Here is a 17,020-nt window from a genome sequence, read left to right as displayed (position 1 = left end):
CGAGTAAAAAGTCTCCGTTGATTACTAAGAACAAAATTAAACAAGTGACACTGAGACAAAAGCCGTACTTCATTCGGTGATATTTTCGTCCAATAGTTAAAATTTTATAGAAATAATATCTCTCAAAAATTAGAATTCGAATACGCTATCATACTGAAATGTCTTCACGTGTTACGGCCCGGTCCGTAAAATCGGATATGTGATGAAGAAGAGACACATAAAGGGTGTGTCACATCAAATTGCATCACGGAAAAAACGCTGTAGAAATTCGCCCAGTAGACCGATCCTTTTGAAAATTTTAGACAGTAAAATAAAAACTATGAAACAACTTTTGGCATTTTCTTTTTATTCATACTTCGAGCCCAAGCCCGTATGCTCGCACCTTCCTCTTTACCCCGTCCATAAGGTTCTGTACAACGTCAGGTTGTAGTTTTTTTTTAACAGAAATCCATTTAATCTTGAAGTCCGCCTCCGATTTGACAACTTTTGGGTTCTTCCGGAGGGCCTGCTTCTTAATCGCCCAATATTTCTCTATTGGGCGAAGCTCCGGCGCGTTGGGCGGGTTCATTTCCTTTGGCACGAAGGTGACCCCGTTGGCTTCGTACCACTCCAACACGTCCTTTGAATAGTGGCACGAAGCGAGATCCTGCCAGAAGATGGTCGGGCCCTCGTGCTGCTTCAATAGTGGTAGTAAGCGCTTCTGTAGGCACTCCTTAAGGTAAACCTGCCCGTTTACCGTGCCGGTCATCACGAAGGGGGCGCTCCGCTTTTCGCAAGAGCAGATCGCTTGCCACACCATGTACTTTTTGGCAAACTTGGATAGTTTCTGCTTGCGAATCTCCTCCGGAACGCTGAATTTGTCCTCTGCGGAGAAGAACAACAGGCCCGGCAGCTGACGAAAGTCCGCTTTGACGTAGGTTTCGTCGTCCATTACCAGGAAATGCGGCTTCGTCAGCATTTCGGTGTACAGCTTCCGGGCTCGCGTCTTCCCCACCATGTTTTGCCTTTCGTCGCGGTTAGGAGCTTTCTGAACCTTGTATGTACGCAGGCCCTCTCGCTGCTTGGTCCGCTGGACGAATGAACTTGACAAATTCAGCTTATTGGCGACATCCCGGACCGAACTTCTCGGATCACGTCTAAACTGCTTAACTACGCGCTTGTGATCTTTTTCACTGACGGAGCATCCATTTTTGCCGTTCTTCACCTTCCGGTCGATAGTTAGGTTCTCGAAGTATCGTTTTAGTACTCTGCTGACCGTGGATTGGACGATTCCCAGCATCTTACCGATGTCCCGATGTGACAACTCCGGATTCTCGAAATGAGTGCACAGGATTAATTCACGACGCTCTTTTTCGTTCGACGACATTTTTCCAAATTTACGAAAAATTGACAGTAAAGCATGGCCAACGTGATCTATACACTCTTATCTGATTATAAGCGAAAGCTGAAGATATATTTCCTAAAAATTAAATTTCTACAGCGTTTTTTCCGTGATGCAATTTGATGTGACACACCCTTTATTTATATCTTCAAATCACTTTATAACCACTTTATCTACAAAACATACACGTAAAACACTTAAAATTCTACAGTGCAATCCTGAATCCGTACCTGGAAAAACAAGAATCATGAATGCTTATACAGAACAATAAGTACTCACCCGTTTCTTCTGGAATAATCATGATTCTTCAGGCAAACATTCCACATAATACTTGAAGAGACACAAAACAGTCATTACAATATAAACAAAAACATTGCAGAATCAAAACAGTAACAATAGACAAGACGTTTCGAGAAGGGTATTGAATATTTACCGAGAATTTCTATTGCTATAAAACAATTGTTTGTAGTGAACATTTCAGAATACCCGAGCAAAGATACGACAATAGAACTAACCATAGCTTGACCATATAAATAGGGCAAGAAATGTTCAGTTCTCGGTTCAGTCGCAAAGTGTACAAAGTAGTGATATGGTTCAGTTGCAAATAAATCATCCGATGTGAAATAGTGAAAAGGTGAAACTGTCTCTTCTCGCATCGAGAAGTAAAATCCCGCACAGTGAAAAGTCCAGGCGGAATGATCAACCACGCGTCAATATAGACCAACCAGCCTTGGCTATATTTGCACCTATTTCTACATCACAAAGTGTGGCAAGTCCAATCATCTCTGGAATTCTGCTCAGAAAACCATCTGGGCGGAAACGTATTTCAAAATGTCTTCACAAAATCAAATGTTATCACAGTAAGGGGCTGTCCACATACCACATGGACAACTCTAGGGGGGGTAGGGGGTGAGAAACTGTCCACGCTTGTCCATGGAGAGGGGGGAGGGGGTATAAACCGAGTCCACGTGGACATGAAGAACATTTTTTAGATACAATCACCTATACATTCAAAAAAATTAAATTAAATTAAATTACACATATTCTAGAATTTCAAACTTAACCGTATTTATCAATAAACCGCCTGAGAGTACTGCCCAGTCAAACATTCATATTCTTTTTCTCATATCATTGATCTTCTTCAGTGAAATCTGTATTATAAAACTATCTCATGTAAACTGTGAATGAACAAGCTGTTCCCTATGATCGAACTTTTATATTTACCGGGTATGCATAGACCTTCATAGCACAAAACTATAAAAATTTAACGATTCCATAATGGTTGAGATTTCATTATACACGTACATGGTTTTTTCATCAAATACAATTTTCTATAGATTTTGCTATATCTCGAGAACAGTTAGTATTAAGATACTAATATCTGTACAGGCATTTTCATACAAAATTGCGTGTGAAATCATTTTTCCAAAGTATTTTAATTTCGACAATTTCTGATAATGAATATTTACATTTGCATGAGATTTTCCTTGCACCGCTCGTCGTCAAACTTAACATAATTGAGCCAGAATTCTAGTAAAAAAAAGACGGGTGGGTAATGTCGGGGACATAACCGGAGTGACGTAGGACTATACAAAGGGGACAGCTTTTGTTAAATATATATTTTAAATATATTGTTTTATTTTCTTCTCTTACGTGAATACTTACCTATCTACCTGAAAATGGATTAGTTTACTGTTTACTCTTTATGAATATGTTGATGGTTCTGAAAAGAACCTTTGGTGTTGTGTTTTTGTTATCCCTCGATATTCCCATCTTGTTCGGTTAAACCTTCCTGTTTAGCTATTGCGTTTGCCACTCGCCACAGCTTACACAGTTGGAAAATTTCTTCCCATCCAGCTTGTGACATGTTGTTCAGTAAATTACATTTAATGCGACGTGCCGGAGAAACACTTTGCCACTCACAGAAACTAATTGTTGCCTTGATGAGCGCCGAACCGAAGCTGCTCTGTTCTTGATGCTTTGCAAGCCAACTCGAGCACTCCGACGGCCGTAACTCTATAATCGCTGTTAGGTATACTGGTGCTCCGGCACCAATCCGTTCGGCCTAGTTACCCTTGCGGAGCAATCAGTGAATGCGACCAACAGGGAACTGGAGACCTGCACGGTTCGAGTGAGACTTTGCCTTTCCCTTAACTTGTCCTCCTTTATTACGTCCACGATGCCGATGCCGTACAACCACACGGGTTTACGGTTTGAAAGAAAATAAGATATTATTTTTTTGGGGTCCGCGTGTTTTATACTCTAGCGGTACACACTCACAGGATAGAGACAAATCGGCAGACTCAGCCAGAGGGGCGAGTCCAACGAAACGAACGAATGAGCGTTAAAAGGGAGCGATGGCAAAAAAATACATTCATTACGATTTGTTCGCTCGTTGGATTCACATGCAGGCTAAAAAGGGTCCTTTTCAGGATCACACAATAATCTTCAATCTAAAGAGTTTATTGTTTTGTTATCACTCGATATCCCCATCTTGTTCGGCTAAACCTTTCTGTTTAGCGATTGCATTTGCCACTCGCCACAGCTTTCACAGTTGGAAAATTTCTTCCCATCCAGCTTGTGACATATTTTACAGTAAATAACATTCAATGGCACGTCGCATTACCACCACTCAGTATCGGATTGGAGGTAATTTTAACCTGTAATTGAACATTTGCGATGACAGTGGTACAGTGTCGATTTTCAATGTGGGGTCATAATTTGGACCCCGAACTCTTTCCCTTACTTTCATTTTGCCTTTCCCTTCACTTTTCCTCCTTTACCATGTTCAGACATGGCTGCTTGGGTTGGTTTGTTGATGTGTTGTGATGCGAACCGATGTGGTGTACGGTTTGAATGAGAATGATCGTTACGGTGGTGGTTTTGTATTATAGAGACTTTTTAGTTCATTCGTCTCTAGCCTTGAGAAAGGCCCTTTGAAAACTCTACTCTAACTCCTGCATTACACCTCCGCCCCCATTGCCTTGAGAAAGGCACTCGATCCCTCGCCGTCCAGCTCGTCCAGCAACGACGTTGTCCAGTCGGTGTCCACACAAAGAATGATCGTTACGGAAGGAAGGAAGGTCTTGTATTATAGAGACTTTAAACTTTTGCAGTTCATTCGTCTCTAGCCTTGAGAAAGGCCCTTTGAAAACTCTACTCTATTTACTCCAGCACTACCACCTCCACCCTCTTGCCTTGAGAAAGGCACTCGATCCCTCGCCGTCCAGCTCGTCCAGCAACGATGTTGTCCAGTCGGTGTCCACACAAAGAATGATCGTTACGGCAGCGGAGCGGGGATTTTTAAGCTGACTGGCTGGCTCGAGTATTATGCATGTGTGAGACTGCGACCAATGTTTCGTTCATTTTTTTCTTTTTCCTTTCCAATCGTGCTTCATTCTATTTCGCTGCTGCTCTGGTTGCCCGTTTTGGTCGGTACGATTTAAGGAGCACAAAATGGACCAATCAAAAATGGGCACATAGTGCATTTTGACAATGCTGGATATTTCACAATTATTCAATTATTTATCTCAAGAAAAATGAAATGTTATTCGTTATGATAGATGCGTAGATATATTTCCTATCAATTGATGCAAAAACCTTTGCGATCTATTGAGAAATGCTCGAGCTATAAGCGTTCCAAATCTTGCATTTTTTCCTACTTGTTCAGTGCCTAGATTTCCATTTCACCCCCTATAGTCCTACGTCAAAAATACGAGGAATTAGGTAGCTGATTCGGAATATTTCAGGAGGTGATAGAGGATCATATTTGATGAAAAATCCTGCTACGAATATGGTCAATTCTCAGCTAGGACAGAGTAATTGAACTTTTCTTAAGCCTAATTTTATGTCTTGAACTGACTCTAAATTAGAAAGTACGCTACTTAGAGTGATTATGCTGCTCATTTGAACTATTTTTTTTTTGCGTAGAATGTACAACTGCATTCAAATGAATGGAACCAAGTAACTTTCAGAGGTAAAAAAGAACTAAAAATGTTGTATTTTTTATGGGTTTTCATTAGTTCTCCAAAAATGCATGATAAACTGGATTGTTTCTATCAACCAACTTGAAGCTCTCCAACCACTCAACAATTCCTTCCTTGACACCAAACTGTTATCCTTATTGTTATCTTTCGCTTATCTAGATGTTTCCCAACAAAATTCGATACAAAACTTGAATCGTAAAGTTAGTTTAAGGTAAAAAAAAACCGGTCTCAAGGAAAGTTCAATTATTTCGTAGTTGAGATTTGACCATAAGCGTTGAACATTTTTTCATCGAATATGATCCTCTATCACCTAAAACATTCCGGATCAGTTAACTAACAACATAGTTTTCAACATTTTTTTTCTTTTTATGAGGAAGTTTTCTCAACAGAGTTTAAACATTTCTTTTAATTTGTTTCTTCAGCAGGTTTCTATGATCTTTTTTGGGAAAAATGAACAAATTTAAAAAAAAAATTGGGATGATCGTGGCAGCGGCTGATTAATTTGGCGTTGACTCTCTAGTGAACTGTTCGAATTTTATAAGCGATGTTTTGATACGAATTGAAGCGGAGGAAAACTAACACCCCTATTCCGTATTTCGATCGATTCAAAATATTTCGAACTACTTGATAAAATTCCATTCTGTATTCTGTTCGAGTTGTTGCATTTCGTTTGATCTCCTACTTTTCGAACATTAAATGGGCAAAACGTTCGAAATAGTGAATACGAAATTATAACTCGAATGAAATGATGGTTTCGATCGAAATGCAAATCCGGCGGAATGTAGAATAGGGGTGTAAAGAGCAATACAAATAACTGTTCGGGCAAGGTAAGCAGAAAAATCGATGAGTAGTGATGTAATTTTCCCCGTGAGCATTTTGGAAGTCATCTAGACACTCAATACAGAATGATCAATAAGCTGTTGAAAGATAGAAAATAAATATATATTGATAATACTTTGAATACGCTATTAGCATCCTCTGAAAATTCCCCGAACTATGGCGGTAAAGGTTTCGTATTGTGCTGACGATTAAAAATGAAACGAGTATGTAAATGAACCGACATTTTCTGTGACCAATGGTATTCCGGAGTAGAAAAACTACACTCTACACTCGACAAAAAATACAGGAGCAAAATGCGTCATCGGAAAATATGAGTGATTTTTAAAACATGTAATTCTGTTATAAAATAATGTATTCGCCAAAACAATTGCACTTTGTATAGAATATTTTCAAGTTTGCAGTGGGCAGTTTTGAAGCGGCCCTAATCGCTTCAGACATCATTATAGAGACGCTTGGAGAATGCTTCGCTCCATTTTTCCATATTTCATTGAAGCACACTTGCGCTTTGTCGTCAAGATCCAAAAGTGCATCACCCTTGTCGAAAATCGAACACTTCTCTAATTACATTAGGTTGTTACCGAGTCTACATTTTTTTTACGTACATCAACTTTGTTATTTTTGTGCGAGTGAAACAAATCTCAAGTTTCCATTCGGTTCGTGGCAGTTCAACACACACGGGACATTTTTTGATTACTCGGCGCATAATTATTTATCGGCAGATATAGCGGGGTAACTCCAAGCGCCTCCCCAGAAATTCGAAGGTAGAAGAATTAGTTTGTAGAATTAATCTGAAAAAAATAAAAGAGTCGAGAGTTGCACGCTAAAACGATTGGTCGAGTTTTAGTTGTATGAAAGAAAGCCAAGACCGTTCAGGCAACGCTACAGTTTTAACCATCGATTTGCTGTGCGTTCATTATTTCATGAAATATTCTTAATTCAAACTTAAAGGATAATTTTGCATTCGATAGAGAATACCACTGTAGAAAATAGTTCTACTGAAACTTTCTATGCAACAAATAGAAGCGAAATAATCAGGTTGATTGGATTGTTAGTGGGAATATATTTTTAAACTCTATAGAAACTTTGAAAGCAATCCAAAACCGATTTATCTTTTCTAGCAATGTCTCTTGTCGACAACGCATATAGACATGAAACTAAAAATAAGTACGTACGATATCCCTAAATTAGAAAATTGTAGCTTGAAAATGTTGTATTTTTTATCTTCATGTCATCATTATTTGTATAGCGTGCTTCCTACTTTATCTTTTATTTTCTTGATTTTTTTTATGATTGATAAAAATAATTTATGCATATAAAATTGTTCTGTTCGTTTTTGTGCGCTTCAAAAACTCAAAAAGTTCGACACTGATGAAACTCATATTATGACACAATATACAATCCACTTCAAGGACAGTTGTTGCTCAGGGAGCTTTAAGATTTCTAGATGAAATAAGCACACTTCTGGAATAAAGCTGTATAAATTAAATGTTTAGTATTGAATATGTATTTAATGTGATAGCAATACATTTCCTTGCAAGTGCTCGAACTAAAATTGTAACTGATAATGATTTTAAATCCATCTATTTTTATTCGATTGGCGTTGCTCAAGATCAATTGGAATTGTGTGATTTATATTTGAATGCGGATTGTTCAACTGTATATTGCGCGTTTCCGTGTTGGCAAACCAGGTAGCCTTTATATCTTCGCAGATAATAAAAAAAAAGTATTACAAGTATTTCAGAATTAAACTCATATGAAACATATGCTTTGTACCCCCAACGGTAGTGATCACTTGTCAATAAAAATTTCCATCACCATTGGGTCGAATTCTTCTGAATCTATAAACATGGCATATGACCTCACAAGACACATTGACTGGAAAAAATATGCGGACGCGATTGCTCTAGCCATCAATTCCAGAGATGGTTTACCTCCATTGGAGGAGTATAACTTCCTTTCTCGTTTGATCTATGACAGCGCGGTTCGCGCTCAAACGAAACCCATCCCAGGTTCCACTATTCGTCGAAGGCCTCCCAATCCATGATGGGATAGTATATGTTCCAAGCTTTATGTAGAAAAATCGAATGCATTTAAAGCTTTTCGGAAACGTGGAACCCCTGAAAATTTTCAAACGTATTTAGCCCTTGAAGATCAAGTTAAAAACTTAATCAAAGGGAAAAAACGTGCTCATTGGCGAAAAGTCACGAGAAACGTCAATGAAAAATTTATGGAAAGTGGCTCGAAACATGAGAAATCGCTCTTCAACGAATGAAAGCGAAGAATATTCACATCGATGGATTTTTAATTTTGCACGGAAGGTTTGTCCTGATTCCGCTCTTGTGCAAAAAATTGTTCGAGATATACCACAAGATAGGTGCGATCTTGATTCCGAGTTTTCGATGGTAGAATTCTCTCTTGCTCTGCTTTCATGTAACAATTCTGCTCCGGGATCGGATAGAATTAAGTTCAACTTGCTGAAAAACCTCCCTGATGTGGCGAAACATCGCTTGTTGAATTTATTCAATCGGTTTCTGGAGAATAATATTGTTCCAGATGATTGGAGACAAGTACGAGTGATAGCTATTCAAAAACCCGGAAAACCCGCGTCCGACTTCAATTCGTACCGCCCAATAGCAATGCTGTCTTGTATACGGAAATTGTTGGAGAAAATGATCTTGTTTCGCCTTGATCGATGGGTTGAAACGAATGGCCTGCTCTCAGATACACAATATGGGTTCCGCAGGGGCAAGGGGACGAATGATTGTCTTGCGTTGCTTTATTCAGAAATTCAAATGGCTTACGCCGGAAAAAAACAAATGGCTTCAGTATTCTTGGACATAAAGGGGGCTTTTGATTCTGTTTCAATAGAGGTTTTGACAGACAAATTACACTCTCGGGGTCTGCCGCCTCTATTGAATAATATGTTATACAACTTGCTTTGTGAGAAACAGTTGAACTTTTCTCACGGAGATTCGGCAGTAAGTCGGGTCTCTTACATGGGCCTCCCCCAGGGCTCATGTTTGAGCCCCCTTTTGTACAACTTTTATGTAAGCGACATCGACAATTGTCTTACACAAAATTGCAGCCTAAGACAACTTGCAGATGATGGAGTGGTGTCTGTCGTAGGATCAAACGAATCCGACCTGCAAGAACCCTTACAAGATACTTTGAACAATTTTTCAACCTGGGCCATTGGGCTAGGGATCGAATTCTCCACGGAGAAAACAGAGATGGTGGTTTTTTCTAGGAAGCATAGACCAGCAAAACCAAAGCTTCAACTTTTGGGTAAACCGATCACTCATGCTATGTCATTCAAGTATCTTGGGGTCTGGTTCGACTCCAAATGTACTTGGGGGGCCCATATTAGGTATCTTAGTAAAAAATGCCAACAAAGAATAAACCGGCACCTGGTGGGGAGCCCATCCCGAAGATCTTATAATGTTGTATCGAACAACTATTCTCTCAGTGATGGAGTATGGCTGTTTCTGTTTTCAATCAGCTGCCAAAACACACCTCATTAAACTCGAGCGAATTCAGTATCTTTGTCTCCGTATTGCGTTGGGATGTATGCCCTCAACGCATACCATGAGCCTCGAGGTTTTGGCAGGCGTACTCCCACTAAAAGATCGCTTCAATTTATTATCTCTTCGGTTCTTCATCCGGTGTAAGGTCATGAACCCATTGGTGATCGGAAAATTTGAGCAGCTGATCGAGCTAAATTTTCACTCCGGATTCATGAGTTCATATCATGAATTCATCTCCATGCAGGTTGATCCTTCTTCGTATATTCCCAACCGTGTTTGTTTCCCTGACTACATCAATTCCTCTGTGCATTTTGATCTGTCCATGAAGCAAGATATCCATGGATATTCAGATTACCAACGATCGAGGATCACTCCAACGATCTTCGATGAAAAGTATGGGGGTATCAATTGTGATAATATGTACTTTACTGATGGGTCCACTATAAACGAGTCCACAGGATTCGGAGTGTTCAACGAATCTTTTAGCACCTCACACAGTCTTCAGAATCCTTGCTCAGTGTATATTGCTGAATTGGCAGCAATTCAATGGGCGCTGAACAGCGTCGCCTCACGACCTGTTGAACATTGTAACGGATAGTCTTAGCTCTGTCGAAGCTATCCTGTTCAGTGAGGCCGGAAAAGCACTCGCCGTACTTCCTTGAGAGAATACGAGAAAATTTGAGTGCTTTAACCAGACGCTGTTATGTCATTACCTTTGTCTGGGTCCCTTCACATTGCTCAATTCTGGGTAATGAGAGGGCTGACTCATTAGCAAAGGTAGGTGCAATTGAAGGCGATATTTATCAGCGTCAAATCGCCTTCAATGAATTTTATTCTTTAGTCCGCAAAAATACCATCACTAACTGGCAACGCAAGTGGAATGAAGATGAATTGGGCCGGTGGTTTCACTCGATTATCCCTAAGGTTAGCCTCAAACCGTGGTTCAAAAGTCTAGACTTGAGTCGGGACTTTATTCGCACCTTCTCCCGACTCATGTCCAATCACTGTTCGTTAGATGCACTACTCTTTCGTTTCAATCTTGCCAGCAGCAATCTCTGTGTTTGTGGCCAAGGTTATCACGACATCGAGCACATTGTTTGGTCGTGCGAGGTGTATCTGGTCGCCAGATCGAATTTAGAACACTCCCTTCGGGCCCGAGGAAGACAGCCCAATGTGCCGGTGAGAGATGTGTTGGCTCGGTTAGACCTTGATTACATGTCCCATATATATGTTTTCCTTAAAGCTATAGATCTTCGTGTGTGATTGTCCCTACATCCTTATACCCTCCTTTCCTTCCTTTGCGGGTAATTCGTCCCCTTGCTATAAATAGTAGAATAAGTTGAAATGTAAATACACTATAGATATACGAATAGATTTATGAAATGAGTGTTCATCAACATTGTTACAATTTCCTTATATCCCATCCTTCTCCTAAAAATATGTCACCCTCCTAAACTCGAGTACACCGCGAGTAATCGGTTTTCCACCTTACTAACCATAGATGTAAGAAAATTGTTTATATATATATAGTTTTAAAATTATATTTAAGAATTCGGCTCCTTTAAACTTAAGTAACTGAGCCTGTAAAAATAAACGAATTAATAAAAAAAAATATGCTTTGTATTGCCACTCTATGCACAGCAAAACGTGGCAGGCATGGAAATAAAATTTAATTCATGTGTAATTTAGTTAGTTCCTCAATTATTCTAATAAAATAAGGAAAAATGCCCACGTGGACAACCGGTGGAGGGGTATGTAAATGTCCACGCTTGTCCACGGAGGAGGAGGGGGGAGTCTAAAATCATGCTTTTTTTGTCCACGTAGTATGTGGACAGCCCCTAAGCTGAATGTCTTAAAAATGAAGATATGTCTTCAAACCTGGCATCTCTGACAGTGACACGAAGCGTAAAAAATGACAAGTATGTACATGTCCCCTGTACATACTTGTCAAAAAATTGCTTCTAACTGAAAATGTCAGGGAGTGTCCCACAGAATCGGGTTCGCCCTAATTTCCCCAACCTATCCTCGATAGTATAGTGGTCAGTATCCCCGCCAGTCACGCTGGAGACCGGGGTTCAATTCCCCGTCGGGGAGAAATATACTTTCAGTTATCTCAACTGATGAATCGCGAATAGTTAAAAGATTCTGCAACATTTACATAATTGCGTCACGATATTTCTTTGATCTTTTCAAAAACAAATACAGGGGTGGCATTGCGCATTTCGAAACAAGTAACTCGTTTCGAGAAAATTCGAGCTCAAATCGAAATGGTTTTAGCATTATATATATTTTTCAAGTTCATATTTTCGGTGTACTAGATTTAGAGCAAAATTTGTCTCGTAGAGAAATGTAAAATTTTTGGGTTTCGTAAACAAAGCTGGTCAAAGGCATGTCAAAATGGTCGAAACGAACAAAAATCACCCGTTTCGAAATGCGCAATGTCACCCCAGGTCGGACTCGATTATCCGGGATTCGATTAACCGGTGTTTTGGACTCGATTATCCGGAGTATTTTATTTTTGATTTTCGGAAATTTTAAATAATTTCTATAATAATTCCATTTTCAATAGCTAATATGGGTATCAAAAGAAAGGGCTTGACTAGTAGAACACAGTTATTAATGAATCCAAGATGGCGGCCACTACAAAATGTCGGATTACATATTTTATTGGAACCCCATCAATATGGGTATCAAATGAAAGGGCTGGACTTGTAGAACACAGTAGCTCATGAAAAATCAAAATCCAAGATGACCGCAGTTCCCAAATAAACAATTACTTTCTAATGGTTCCATTCAGCTTGCTCTGTTTGTATGTATGTTTGAGTGTTTGTAGGGTTGTCCCACATTAATAGAAAATTGACCCCGTTCCTGCTGACTGATTGATTTAAAATTTGGAACATACCTTTAATTCTACTGTCGTTATAAAATTGCGTTTTCCATGACCCTGAAAAATTCAGTTTGGCCGTCGCTAAAAAATGGGTGAATGGCTTGATTTGGAGAATACACTACACTATGAACAACATAAATCCGAAAAGGTCGCCGCCACAAAATGATCGACTATGTATTTTTTTGCAATCCCCTCAATATTGGTATCAAATGAAATGATTTCACTAATAGAATACAGTACAGGTCGGACTCGATTAAATACAGACTTGATCGTATGTGATTCGATTATATACAATTTTGGACTCGATTATATTCAGTTTGGAAAAAAACATATTTTTTATATTTCAAATATGGCTTATTTCATGAAGAAATGTAACCTTTCAACGTTAAGGTGAAGTTTAGGTGGCTATTACATGTACAATGGGGTAAAAATCGTGATTTTTGGAGACTTTGCTTGAATTTTCACCAGCAATTGTTGATGTCGATATTGCAGCCAAATTAAGGAAGATAGAAGTTATGCGTCAAAGAACAAATTGTGGAGCGGTTAAAGAACTTCATTTTACTTGATAGAAACAATCTAGTTTAATATCAATTTTTAGGATAAAATTAATAATAACACATAACAAATTATTAACTTTTAAGACTTCCAAAATGTTATTAAAATTCACTAATTTAGTTGTTCCACTACTATATCCTGTACTAAATTTTCTCATCTTTCAAATGAAAGCATCAGAATCGTCTTCTGTAGCGTACTTTTTGATGTAGAGCCAGTTTGAAGCAACATAGTCCGAAACAAAAAAAAAAGTTCTGTAACTCTGTCATTGTTGAAATTCGACCATATGCGTAGGAGGATTTTTTTCATCAAATATGATCGTCCATCACCTCCTGAGAGAATCTGGATAAATTATTTTTTTTCATGTGTGAAAAGTGTTTTCTGACTTTAAGGGGATGAATCAAAAATCAACTTCCTCTTTTATTTTCAAAAAACGAAAAATACATGCAAAAAAAAAAACAAATAAAGGAAATGGTTCTCAAATGGGGATCAACACTAGGGTAGGAGCCTACCTGTTGGTCTCAAATGTTCCTATCTCACGCCTCCACGAAGATCATATGACGACATTTTTAGATCGGGCGTGAACTGGAAACACACACCTGGTCTTGGCTCCGAGAACGGGTGTCGAAAGTGGCTAAGTGAGGGGGTGCGAGCGAGTCAGAGCGCTATATCTCTCCCGGGGAAGGCCTCCCGGGTCATGGAGGCCTTGCCAACCCGCTGTCTCCCGGGCAAAGGAGATACACCCAGACAATGGAGCTAAGGTCAAGACGAATACTACGAATGCGATCACCCGAGGAGGGTCCCCGAACTGGAGCTGGTCCTGGAACGGGCGTAAGAGCGAGCGGCCAGCGGCTGGAGGGCGATGTGCAAGAGCGGGCCACCAGCCGGGTTCAACCCGAAGAGCTACCGCCACACGGAAACAGCAGCCATCGACATCACCAACGAAACGCTGCGCCTACGAGGCGTGTTGCGACTGTCAGACGACAGTCGTCCACACTTGTGGGTACTACTAGGCGACGGATCATGTGGACACACGAAATGAACGAATTCGTGATCCGCGCCTATTACATCTGCACTGCTTTGGAGACGGACATGAGCGGTCGCCCTCGAATACTCGCAATGTTCGAGGAAGCGTATCCAGAGTTCGTCGGGAGGCTTGACCAAAACGCGATGAACGCGAGGCGTAGAGCGATTGTACGCAACAATATGCTCTCCCAAACGCAAGTCGACGAGATCAAGCAGCAGGTGCAGAGAGAACTAAGCTCCAGAACAAGCAGAGCAAGCGATGTGTCGAGACGAAGTTCAGTACGGCTGAGCAATTCATTCGCGAGTGGGGCACGCGAATCAGCACCAGTGGAGGCCACAGTACAACAACCCTCTGAGCCGGAAGATCCACAGCCAGATCAACAACTACTACGCGATCTGGTCTTCCATTACGACGAGGCGATCTCACAGTTCCGCGACACGGACCCTTTGTCGCGCCCCAGGATCCCGAAGTTGCAGCATTCCCGCAGGCTGACAAGTGCAGTAAAGCTCATGAACGAGCACGTTCTTCCGATGCACTTGGTTGATGCTGAGAACATGGAGGAGCTGCAACTGAAAGTTTACTGTGCTGCTGTGGCGACCGCCAAAAGTTTAGGATACCGTATTAGGCCAAGAGGCGGACTGCTCCAACATCTCCGTGAAAGGCGTGAGCCTCCATGGCGAAGGAGATTGGAGCAACGGATCCTAAACAAGCGCGCCGCAATTGGAAGACTGATGGCGTACAAAAGAGGCAGCAGATCGGTGAAATTATGTCGCCAAGTTGCTGTGATCGTGCGGCCTACTGAACTTCGCCAGCTGGAAGCTCACCAGCTGACGGAAAAACTCGACACACTGGTACAGCAATTGAGCGTCCTTACAAAACGGCTGAAACGTTACTCTGACTCTGCAAAGCGCCAGGAACAAAATCGGATGTTCAGAGATAACGAGAAAGCGTTCTACGACCACATTAGCGACGAGAAGCCCGACTACCGCGAAGGTTTGCCAGATATTAGCGATGTGACGAACTTCTGGGCTGGTATTTGGGAGACCCCAGTAGAACATCGCGACGGGCAAATGTGGTTAAGACGGGAGGAGGAGAGTTGTGGTGAAATTGGAGAGATGCCAGCTATCATCGTCGGAGAGAACGATGTCCGCGAAGCCTCGCGGTACCTGAGGAACTGGGCAGCACCGGGCCCCGATGGTGTCCAGAACTTTTGGCACAAGAAGCTGACCGTCGCACATCCAAAGATAGCTGAGTGCTTCAACAAGGTGCTACGTGACCCACACAACCTTCCTGAATTCGCCACCCGTGGCGTCACCTACCTCCTCCCGAAAGACAGCAACACATTGAACCCATCAAAGTACAGACCGATAACGTGCCTATCGAGTCTGTACAAAATACTGAGCAGCATAATTACCGCCAAAGTTTCTGCTCACTGCGAACAGCATCACATCATCGCAGAAAAGCAGAAAGGATGCAGGAAAAATACGCATGGCTGCAAAGACCAGGCCATCATCGACGCAGCCATAGTCGGCCAGGCGGTATATAACCAGCGGAACCTAAGTATGGCCTACATCGATTACAGGAAGGCTTATGACTCCATACCTCACTCGTTTCTCGTCCGGGTATTGGAGCTCTACAAAATTGATCCCGTCGTCGTTAGGTTCCTGCAGCATGCGATGAGGCAGTGGAGTACGTCTCTGCACCTCAGTGATGGGGAAAATGTGTTGCAGTCTAGAACGCTGCAGATAAAGAGGGGGATATTCCAAGGCGACTCTTTCAGCCCGCTTTGGTTTTGTCTGGCACTGAACCCCCTCAGTAGGACGCTCAATAGGAACGGTCATGGCTATAAATTAAGGTATGGCGACGGCGCCAACGAAGAAGTGACCCATACCTTTTACATGGATGATCTCAAGGTCTACGCTGATTCACGTCAGCGTCTAGGTGTAGCTATCCGGGTTGTCGAAGATATAAGCAGGGACATCTGCATGGAGTTCGGCCTCGACAAGTGCCGCTGTGTCCACATGCTGAAGAGACAACTTACCGAATCCGGAGGCTACGAGGTCTATGACGGCGAGTTTATACAAGACATGGTTCGTGGCGAATCCTACAAATACCTTGGATTCCGACAGCTCACCGGGATTCGCCACTCCGACATCAAGACGGAGCTGCGAGACAAGTTCTTGAGTCGAGTGAACTGTGTCCTGAGGACTTTCCTCAACGCGGGGAACAAGGTACGCGCGATCAACACATTCGCGGTTCCCCTGCTGACCTTCAGTTTTGGTGTAGTCAAATGGAGCAAAACTGACCTAGAGGACCTTGAGAGGAGGATGAGGAAAGCATTTAAAGAGGCCGGAATGCACCATCCTCAATCGGCACTGGAGAGAGTTTCACTGCCACGCAAAGAAGGGGGACTTGGAATAGTCGACATATCTGCACTGTGTGTTGCCCAGGTACGACAACTGCGCGAGTACTTCGCAGAACGCGCCAACCAAAACGCGCTATACCGGGCTGTCTGCGCCGCCGACAGAGGATACAGCGCTCTGCACTTGGCGCAAGCGGAGTACCAACTCAACTGCAATCTGCAGACAGTGGAGGAGAAGATTGCAGCTTGGAAGCAGAAGGCAGTGCATGGTGCCCACCCCCATCAACTGGATCGGCCACACGTCGACAAGGCCGCATCTAATCTGTGGCTAACGCGTGGTGAACTCTCTTCAGTAGTAGAAGCCGACATGATAGCCATCCAGGACAGGATAATGCCGACGAGAAACTGCAGGCGGTACGTCTGGCATCAAGACGTTGATGACATTTGCCGGATGTGCCATC

This window comes from Toxorhynchites rutilus, chromosome 1 (genome assembly GCF_029784135.1).
Source record: "Toxorhynchites rutilus septentrionalis strain SRP chromosome 1, ASM2978413v1, whole genome shotgun sequence".
NCBI lineage: Eukaryota > Metazoa > Arthropoda > Insecta > Diptera > Culicidae > Toxorhynchites > Toxorhynchites rutilus.
This window is presented reverse-complemented; position numbering follows the sequence as displayed.